Source organism: Bubalus kerabau, chromosome 15 (assembly GCF_029407905.1).
Source record: "Bubalus kerabau isolate K-KA32 ecotype Philippines breed swamp buffalo chromosome 15, PCC_UOA_SB_1v2, whole genome shotgun sequence".
Lineage (NCBI taxonomy): Eukaryota > Metazoa > Chordata > Mammalia > Artiodactyla > Bovidae > Bubalus > Bubalus kerabau.
In genome coordinates this window covers 49,044,024-49,055,369 of record NC_073638.1, presented here as the reverse complement: position 1 = coordinate 49,055,369, position 11,346 = coordinate 49,044,024, and the positions used below count along the sequence as shown (strand labels likewise).

Here is an 11,346-nt window from a genome sequence, read left to right as displayed (position 1 = left end):
GGGGTTGACTAAAGGGGCAGCATGAGGTAATTTGAAAGAGTGATATAATTTTTCTATATCTAGGTATCAGTGGTGGTTGCATGACTATGCATCTGTGAAAACTTAATAGAACTATATACCAAAACCAGTAAATTTTATAGTATATAAATATTGAAAAGTTGCTATACAGCATTTTGAGAAAGAAACATTCATATTTGTATCAAGTTAAATTTTTGCTCTCATCAAAACTACTATGCAATGGCATATAAAAACCTATTAGGTGCTTCTCACCACACGTGACTATTTAAAGCTTCATTTCAATTTATTAGAATTGAATATAATTTAAAAATTCAGTTCCTTGGTTGTACTAGCTAAGTATCAGGTGCTCAATAGCCAGGTGTGGCTAGTGGTTACTATATTAACAACAGAGATTTAGAACATTTAACATCACTGCAGGAATTCCTATTGGACAGTGCTGTACTTGATCCTCTTCTCTGGCTCGATTGTGTTTGCACAAAAGTCCTAAGAGCCCACCCTGCCCCCACGGAACACTTGGACAATCTACTGACGGATCTGCTTGGTCCTAACACTGTATACAATCTGACTGAGCACAGGAGGCAGTGGCAGGTAGGTACTGGCCATGACTGTGTGTACTATGGGTGACCAATGCTTCCCAAAGCAGGGAATCACAGTCATGTCAATGAGAGGTACATAGAAGAGCAGCATGGCACAGATATGAGAGAGGCTGGTATTGAGAGCCTTGAGTCTCTCTTCCCAGGAAGCAATACCCAATACTGCCTGGAAGATTAGAAAGGAAGAGGCCAAGAGGATCAAGGCATCTAGCACATTGATGAAGATCACCGCCAGGAGGACGTAGATGCTGTTGACATGGGTGTCAGCACAGGCAAGCCTCATGGCATCCTGATGGAGGCAGTATGCGTGGGAGAGGGTGTTGGAGTGACAGAAAGGTAACCTTTTGATGAGGAAAGGCACAGGGAGCACAGTCCCCACACTCCGCAGCAGGACTGCTGCTCCAATCCTGCCAATGACTCCATGAGTGAGAATGGTAGCATAGTGCAAAGGAAAGCGAATAGTTGTAAAGCCATCAGAGGCCATGGCCACCAGGACACCTGATTCCCCTCCCCCAAGGGTGTGAATGAAGAACATTTCAGTGACTCAGACATCAAGGGTTACTGAGCACCAGCTGAACCAGTGAACACTGATCGTGGTGGGCATGGAAGACAATGAAAGGCTGACGTCAGTGGCAACTAGCATTGCCAGAAAATAATACATGGGCTCATGGAGATGTTGTTCAACTTTGATGACAGCTAGGATGGTGACATTACCCAGGAAAGTGAAACTGTAAAGAAGACAGAGGGACAAGGCCAACCAGAAGTCCTTCTCTGGCATTCCTGGAATCCCAGTAAGGGTGAAGGTCTGATGGTTGTTAATAGTTTGGTTGAATGACAGCACTGTGGATCAAAGGTTTGACTAGGCAAAAAGAAAAGAACTCATTAAGCCAATCAGCTTCAATTAGAATCACTGACAATAAGTTTTGAGATGGTAACCATGAGAGGCAGTGACAAATATTTTATGTTCTCAGTCTGATACAGAAACTGATATTCCTACCCCTGTGAAGCAATTCTATTACTGACCACCATATGCTAAAATATCTAGGAGAACAATAACAAAAAACTTTAATCAACACCTAAGCTAATTGGAATACAATTCACCTAGATACATGGAGTAGTTGCTTGCCTCCTTTCTAAGGAAAAAATGATGCTGTACATTTATCTGGGTCATAAAAACTGATGCAAATAACCAGAAAAGAAATATTATCAGGCACAAACAAGACATAAGAAGTGTTCATGAACACATATATGAAGACCTGTATGTATCTTAATTATGATCTTAAATTGTTGATTTAGACAAAATCCTCATTGAGACTCAAGTTTTCCACTTGCATGATGTGGGACAGAATAAGAAAGATAGTCTTCAAGGACTAAACTTCTGACTATCTGCATTCCTAGTAGTGTATGGGTACTAAAAGAACCTGAGATTACAGCAAGTGATGAAGGAAGAAATTACTTGGCTTTCCATGGAATTTTATAAGGACCCACTATGATAAACAGAATAACAGTCTCTAAGGATGTTCACCTCCTAATTCTTGAAACCTGTGAATATAGTGGCTTGCATGGCAAAAGAAACTTTGAAGATGTCATTAAGTTAAGGACTTCAGATGAAAGTTTATCTTGGATTACCCAGATAGGTCATATCTGATCATATGAGTCCTCAAAAGTGAAGAAAAGTCCCCAGCTGCAGAAAACCAGAGAGACAACAACTTGAAAAAGACTCAGCAGGACTTGTGAAGATGAAGGAGGGAGACCAAGAGCCAAGAAATGTGAGTAGCCCCTAGATGCTGGAAAAGGCAAGGGAGTAGAATTTTCCCTGGAGTCCTCTGAAAGGAATGCAGACTTGGTGAGACCTTGATTTTAGCCCAGTGAGAACCATGTTGTTCTTCTGACATGCAGAACTGTAAGATAATAAATATATGTATGCTGAGTCACTACATTCATGGTAATTTTTTGTGGGAGAAGAAGAAAACTGATATCCAGAGGAGCCAGAGGAGAGTTGCTTTAACCCCTTTTCAGAAATATTCCCAATATTCCCATTCAGTTTAATTTATTCAGACCCTGTCCTTTTTCTTCATGGAAATTAGACTTCTCTGTCCTAAGGTATACCCGGAAAAGAATTCTGAGATCCTTTCCTGTATTACACCTGAAAGAAGAGAATGCCAGATAGAACTTGTGATGAGTTTTACAACTAAAAACTGACCCAGTCAGGTGAAAGCCATCTCTGGAGAATCTCCCAAAAGACAGATTCAAACATTACTCAGATTCATGAAGTCATTGGCCTTGGTGTTGAAAACACAGTTGGACTTCGTTTCCCTGTTCTTGCATAGAGATCTCTCATTCTATGCATTCCCACTACTGTGCAGCTACTTTAGTAATCTCCTTGAGTTTCCAGCAGCTCTATTTCCTATTGTAATTCTGAGTAAGACCTAGATGAACTTATAAATCATTCTAGATGTTAGTGCCTAACAGTTGCAGTAACAAAGATCAGTATTAACATCTTGGTGTCATACAATTAAATATCTTCTATTTCAATGACTTGTTATCTTTAGGAAGATGTACCCAAATGCACAGCTGAGATATCACTTTTGGGGGGGGTCAGTCTAGCCACAAATGATAAGAATTCAGGATTGAAGAAAAAAACAGTGCTATAATGACTCTTAACCATGTGTTATGATCCTTCCTGAGTATCTCATAATGAGTTTATAAAATAAAAGTGTTCATATATACACATACATGAATATGAGCAAAATTCTGCATAGAAATTAAATGAGTTCACATATTATTGAAGCCCATCTCAGGATCCATATTAAGAAAATGGAACAGAAGCCTGAGTCACAGAAAGAGCAAAGTCCTAGTAATTTTCTGGTGGAGTCTTTAGGGTTTTCTATGTAGAGGATCATGTCATCTGCAAATAGTGAGAGCTTTACTTCTTCTTAATCAATGACTATAGTAAAGTTGCAGGATATAAAATCAACACACAGAAATCCCTTGCCTTCCTATACACTAATAATGAGAAAACAGAAAGAGAAATTAAGGAAACAATTCCATTCACCATTGCAACGGAAAGAATAAAGTACTTAGGAATGTATCTACCTAAAGAAACTAAAGACCTATATATATAAAACTATAAAACACTGGTGAAAGAAATCAAAGAGAACACTAACAGATGGAGAAATATACCATGTTCATGGATTGGAAGAATCAATATAGTGAAAATGAGTATACTACCCAAAGCAATCTATGGATTCAATGCAATCCCTATCAAGCTACCAACAGCATTCTTCACAGAGCTAGAACAAATAATTTCACAATTTGTATGGAAATACAAAAAACCTCGAATAGCCAAAGCGATCTTGAGAAAGAAGAATGGAACTGGAGGAATCAACCTACCTGACTTCAGGCTCTACTACAAAGCCACAGTTATCAAGACAGTATGGTACTGGCACAAAGACAGAAATATAGATCAATGGAACAAAATAGAAAGCCCAGAGAAGAGTCCACGCACATATGGACACCTTATCTTTGACAAAGGAGGCAAGAATATACAATGGATTAAAGACAATTTCTTTAACAAGATGTGCTGGGAAAACTGGTCAACCACTTGTAAAAGAATGAAACTAGAACACTTTCTAACACCATACACAAAAATAAACTCAAAATGGATTAAAGATCTAAACGTAAGACCAGAAACTATAAAACTCCTAGAGGAGAACATAGGCAAAACACTCTCTGACATACATCACAGCAGGATCCTCTATGACCCACCTCCCAGAATATTGGAAATAAAAGCAAAAATAAACAAATAGGACCTAATTAACCTTAAAAGCTTCTGCACATCAAAGGAAACTTAGCAAGGTGAAAAGACAGCCTTCAGAATGGGAGAAAATAATAGCAAATGAAGCAACTGACAAACAACTAATCTCGAGAATATACAAGCAACTCCTACAGCTCAACTCCAGAAAAATAAATGACCCAATCAAAAAATGGGCCAAAGAACTAAATAGACATTTCTCCAAAGAAGACATACAGATGGCTAACAAACACATGAAAAAATGCTCAACATCACTCATTATCAGAGAAATGCAAATCAAAACCACTATGAGGTACCATTTCACACCAGTCAGAATGGCTGCGATTCAAAAGTCTACAAGTAATAAATGCTGGAGAGGGTGTGAAGAAAAGGGAACCCTCTTACACTGTTGGTGGGAATGCAAACTAGTACAGCCACTATGGAGAACAGTGTGGAGATTCCTTAAAAAACTGGAAATAGAACTGCCTTATGATCCCAGCAATCCCACTGCTGGGCATACACACTGAGGAAACCAGAAGGGAAAGAGACACGAGTACCCCAATATTCATTGCAGCACTGTTTATAATAGCCAGGACATGGAAGCAACCTAGATGTCCATCAGCAGATGAATGGATAAGAAAGCAGTGGTACATATACACAATGGAGTATTACTCAGCCATTAAAAAGAATACATTTGAATCAGTTCTAATGAGGTGGATGAAACTGGAGCCTGTTATACAGAGTGAAGTAAGCCAGAAAGAAAAACACCAATACAGTATACTAACGCATATATATGGAATTTGGAAAGATGGCAACAATAACCCTGTGTACGAGACAGCAAAAGAGACACTGATGTATAGAACAGTCTTATGGACTCTGTGGGAGAGGGAGAGGGTGGGAAGATTTGAGAGAATGGCATTGAAACATGTAAAATATCATGTATGAAACAAGTTGCCAGTCCAGGTTCAATGCACGATACTGGATGCTTGGGGCTGGTGCACTGGGACGACCCAGAGGGATGGAATGGGGAGGGAGGAGGGAGGAGGGTTCAGGATGGGGAACACATGTATACCTGTGGCGGATTCATTTTGATGTTTGGCAAAACTAATACAATTATGTAAAGTTTAAAAATAAAATTAAATTAAAAAAAAAAAGAAAGAGCAAAGTCACTAGACAAAATCTAGGGTTGGACACAAAGGTCAGAAAACTCTGGATGCTTGGGAATATATGCAGACAGGAAAGAGTTGCTCCAAGTTTCTTGAGAGTCGATAGCTTAGTGCTGCAGTGTCCACTCTGGTAGTCACTAGATACCTGTGCCCATTTTTCTTTATATTAATTAAACTAATTACATCATCAGTACCTTAGTTGCCCTCACTGTGTTTCAAGTATTCAGTAGCTACATGTTGCCAGTGACTCCTCTATTTGAAAAATACAGATGTAGAATGTTTGCATCATTCCAAAAAATTCTATTAAGATTTGAAAAATTAGTGATGCAGACTGCAAATTTAGAGAAAACCAATATTCTAGCTGACCTCTTGCCAAATCTTAGCTCCAAGTGGATTTAAGAGTCTTTCATACTGCATAACCTCTGCCTCTATTTACCTATCTCTCTGTCTTTGTCTTTTTTTTTTGGAAATTATATAGGAAAGTATCACTAAAACTGAAGATCCTGGAGAGAAACCACCTGGGTTTGAATCATAGTTCTATTTCCTTAGACAAGTTACTTAAGAATCTCTGTGATTTATTCCTCATCTTTTAAAAATGAGTGGGATAGTTAAGAGTATTCACTGGGGATATTGGACATTTTGTTAAGCACCAGACAAATTAACACTCAAAATTTAGCTATAGTTAATAAGCATCTTTTTTTCTCTGAACTTTGTCATATTTGGCTAACTGTGAAAATTAGTCTCAAAAATATCAATAGGCTGTGGAATTTATTTACACACTTGTAGGTATGGGTAGGTATATCTACCTACCCATATATTACTGAGGTATTTTAATCAAATTCTATATTATCTAAATCTTTGTATCCATCAGTGAATTTATTCCATCACTTAATATCAGTGGCTTGCATGCAGCGATTGTTGCAGTGCTCAAGATCGTGAACTCTACTGATCTGTGCTCAGTGACTCTTCATTAATCATGGATGCTTATTGTGAAGAATTTATTGGAAGCAGATCCTAGATAAAATAGAGATGAAGGGATAATACACTCGTAGAAATCATAGGTAGTGAAAATCAGTAAGAGGAAGAGAGGACTAAGGAACATTGATTCTGAGGGACTAGGAGTACAGAACAAACACTGCACTGACCGTCTGAGGAGATTCATCCCAGAGATTAACACAGGCCATCCAGAATTCAAGATGAGGTTTGCACGTAAGCCTGTTGATTCCTTAAGATCTGATGAACCCAGGAAAGCTTTCATGTTTAACTAATTTACTGATAAATGACTTTGTTGAATGCCTACTAAGTTCTAGACAAGTCACAAAAATCAGAGGCTCAAAATGAGATTTTTTTTTTTTTTTTTTTTTGCCTTCCAAGACCCTTAGCAAAAAACACATGAAAAACAAGATCAGAAAGAGGAGTAGAATGTGTGCCTGGGTTGAATAAAAACAAGTTTTACAGATGGGTCAGTACGTTCACCTTGTTCACCTATGTAGCCTCAGCTGGACTCAAATTAACTCTGTCTCCATCAGAACTAGTGACAGACAGTGGAGAAGATCAAATGTAAACTTCCCTCACAGCAAAAGGACAGAAACTTTATGGCTTAAGAAGAGTATGTGGGGAGGTGGAGGAGTAGTAGAAAATGAGATTTTTCCCTTTTCTACTCACAACATTGAAGAACTCTGAAGTAGCATTCAATGTTCTTTACCACCAGGCAGGCAGGGAGAACTATTCCCTGAAGGACTGACTGAGAAATCTATACTCTTAAAGTCTCTGAGCTGCAGGCTGAAACAGAGTTCTGGTCCCTTGCATTTGTCTTCTGAGGAACCATAGACCAGTCTTTCACTTTGAGAAGAAATGTACTTGCTATTGGCCTTGAGCTGGAACTTAGGAGGGAAGGGCAAAATTTTGGGGAATCTTGTTACTTCTCTAATTTGCCTTTGGTAAAATGACACACTCTCCACCTAATGCTCTCATTTATAGTTAGAAATGTTATTTCTCTACTAATATATCAGTTCAGCTCAGTTCAGTTCAGTCCCTCAGTCGTGTCCAGCTTCTTGCAACCCCATGAACTGCAGCACGCCAGGCCTCCCTGTCCATCACCAACTCCCGGAGATCCTCAAACTCATGTCCATTGAGTCGGTGATGCCATCCAACGGTCTCATCCTCTGTCGTCCCCTTCTCCCCCTGCCCCCAATCCCTCCCAGAATCAGGGTCTTTTCCAATGAGTCTTCCCGTGATGTGGCCAAAGTATTGGAGTTTCAGCTTTAGCATCAGTCCTTCCAATGAACACCCAGGACTGGTCTCCTTTAGGATGGACTGGTTGGGTCTCCTTGCAGTCCAAGGGACTCTCAAGAGTCTTCTCCAACACCACAGTTCAAAAGCATCAATTCTTCGGCGCTCAGCTTTCTTCACAGTCCAACTCTCACATCCATACGTGACCACTGGAAAAATACAGACTTAACTAGACTGACCTTTGTTGACAAAGTTATGTCTCTGCTTTTTAATATGCTGTTTAGGTTAGTCATAACTTCTCTTCCAAGGAGTGAGCGTCTTTTAATTTCATGGCTGCAATCACCATCTGCAGTGATTTTGGAGCCCCCCAAAAACTAAAGTCTGACACTGTTTCCACTGTTTCCCCATCTATTTCCCATGAAGTGGTGGGACTGGATGCCACGATCTTCGTTTTCTGAATGTTGAGCTTTAAGCCAACTTTTTCACTCTCCTTTTTCACTTTCATCAAGAAGATCTTTAGTTCCTCTTCACTTTCTGCCATAAGGGTGGTGTCATCTGCATATCTGTGGTTATTGATATTTCTCCCGGCAATCTTGATTCCAGCTTGTGTTTCTTCCAGTCCAGCTATTCTCATGATGTACTCTGCATAGAAGTTAAATAAGCAGGTGACAATATACAGCCTTGATGTACTCCTTTTACTATTTGGAACCAGTCTGTTGTTCCATGTCCAGTTCTAACTGGTGCTTCCTGACCTGCATACAGGTTTCTCAAGAGGCAGGTCAGGTGGTCTGGTATTCCCATCTCTTTCAGAATCTTCCACAGTTCATTGTGATCCACACAGTCAAAGGCTTTGGCATAGTCAGTAAAGCAGAAATAGATGTTTTTCTGGAACTCTCTTGCTTTATCGATGATCCAGCAGATGTTAGCAATTTGACCTCTGGTTCCTCTGCCTTTTTGAGGATGTTCAAAACCTCTTTGCACATCTGGAAGTTCACTGACTTTTTTTTTTTTTTTCCTAAAAACCATATATACTACAGTTCCCTGCATTCTGTGACAGCATCCTAGAAAAAGTATCACCCAAGTCTTGGTCTCCAACTTACCGAAAATCCAGCCTAGGAAATGAAAATCACTTCTGATGCTGACTGACAGCCACAGCAGTAAAACTGGGATTATAAACTAGCAGCATCTAGTCTAGAATCCCCTCTGGGGTGATCCTCTGGAGACAAGAGTATCAGTCTTGCTGAAGATTTCAGCAGGGGCATAGACCATATAGACTCAGGCTTCTGGGCATGTTGGACCTAATTTTCCCTAATGCAAACCTGTAATGACAGACATTCAAATACAGAATCAATCTGAATCTCATATGAATGGTACTTCACCAACTGTATCAAATTACAGATATATTTTACTGCCTAATCTTTACAATTCAGTCAAAAAAAAAAAAAAAAGAGGGGAGGGAGGATGGGATGCAGGGAGCGAGAGGAAGGAAGGAAAGAAGAGAGAAAGGGAAAGAAACTAAAAGAAAATGTGGAGCTCAGTCTTGTATCCACATACTATCTTGTTTCTTTTTTCTGCTTCGTGATTGTAAAGCCTTTCAATGCTGTGATCTGTGGTCCCTCTTCCCACTTGCTTCCCATTTTCTCTTCAGTCAGCTTCAGTGAGAGTTCTTTCCCACTCCTCTGACACTATCTTTGTGTATGTCACCAATGGTCTGCTTATTGCCAAACATTCCTTATCTTACTTTTCTTTTCAGCAAAATTCAATACAGTGGAAAATTGCCTCGATGTTGAATTGCTTTCTTTTCTGTTTTTCTCATTGTTTGTTTTCTTTTTTATGTGTGTGACACCATGTTTTTCTTTAGCTTTAATGTCCACTCTTCAGTATCCTTTGATGGCTTATCTTCTTCCTACATCACTAAATGTTAATGTATCTCCTATTAGGTCCATTCTCCTACTGAAGGATATTTTCAAGTCCCATTGCTTCACATACCATCTATACACTGATTTAGTTCTGCCTTAATCTCCAGGATCAGCTTTCTACTTGATAATTCCACTTGGATATCAAATAGGAAGCTAAAAATTAGCATGATGAATACTGTAAACTTTTTTGCTGGTTAATTTCAAGAAATCAGACTAACCATATAATTCACTCAGCTGCTCAAATCAAAACTACAGATTTTTTTCACCTTCTTCCTTCTATCATTGCCAATTCCTATTAAGTCCAAACCAAAATATTTTCCACATACTTCAAATTCTCTTCCTCTTCACCTCTATCATTTTAGTAAAGTCACCATGACCCCTCATCTGTAGTATAGCAATAGCCTCCTAATTATTGATTTTTTAAATTTTCTTACTTGTTTGTTTTGTTGTGGTATAACTTATGGACCATAGAATTTATTCATTTTAGATGTACAATTTGAAGAGTTTCAGTAAATCTATACAACTGTGAAACTATCATAGAAAACTGATTTTAAGACTTTCATCACATAAAAATATTCCCTGATGGTGGTTTGTCAGTCCTGGGCCTGTCTCTAGCTCCAGGAAACCACTGATACACTTTCTATCTACATAATTTGCCTTTACTAAAAATTTCATATAAATGGAGACATAGTAATACAATATATTATCACATAATATTATCAATATCTTTCACTTAATGCAATGTTACTAGTTTTACTCCTGTTGCTGAATATATTCATAATTCATTCCTTTCCTTTAATGAACAGCATGTCACTGTACAAATAAAGCATGTTTATTTATCCAGTCACTAGTTGATATATATTTGGATGTTTACAGCATTTTACTGTTATAATAATGCCACTACAAACATTGATGGACAGTCTTTGTGTTGGCATGTTTGGGTATGTATCAGGGAAAGGAATTACTGAGTAGTGTGACAGGTGTTTGTCTAATTTTAAAGATGTCAGACTGTTTACCAGTGTGCTGAATAATTCTACATTCATATCAACCAGTTTTCAAATCTCACTTTACTTTCACTTTCCAGCAGAATCTTTGGCTGCCAACTTACATTTTTCCTTGATGAAACAGAAAGAACATCTGGATATCTGAGAAGCTCCAAGACTCAGTAAGTCTCCTGGTGTGGACCCAGGCAAACTTCTCTTTTGAGCACGAAGTGTTATTTGGGCATTTTGCCAGTTGATTCTGACATGTATCTGACACCAAAGACAGTTTGTGAGCACCGAGTATCATTTGGGCATTTTGTCAATTGGTTCTGATGTGTATCTGACGTCAAGGACCATCTGTGAGCATGGAGTACTATTTGGACATTTTTGCCAATTGATCTGACATGTGTCTACCATTGAGGGTCAGTTTGTGAACGCTGAGTGTTATTTGGACATTTTGCCAATTGATCTGACGTGTGTCATGTCAGGAACTGTTTGTGTTGGGCAAGTATTTATTTGGTCATCTTCCTGGGGGACTTGTGACAGTTCTGTCTTCTGATGTGTGAGTATATATTCCATTTGTGTGACTGGCGTCATTGCTGTCTTTTGTAAAACGGGAACTACAGGGTCAATTCATGAGAA

The 11,346-nt window shown here is 38.8% G+C and overlaps 1 pseudogene; it reads right to left on the bottom strand.

Moving 5' to 3' along the window:
* Nucleotides 1–501: 501 nt before the first annotated feature.
* LOC129627796 (olfactory receptor 51H1-like) lies at nucleotides 502–11,011 on the bottom strand (annotated as a pseudogene).
* Nucleotides 11,012–11,346: the final 335 nt, after the last annotated feature.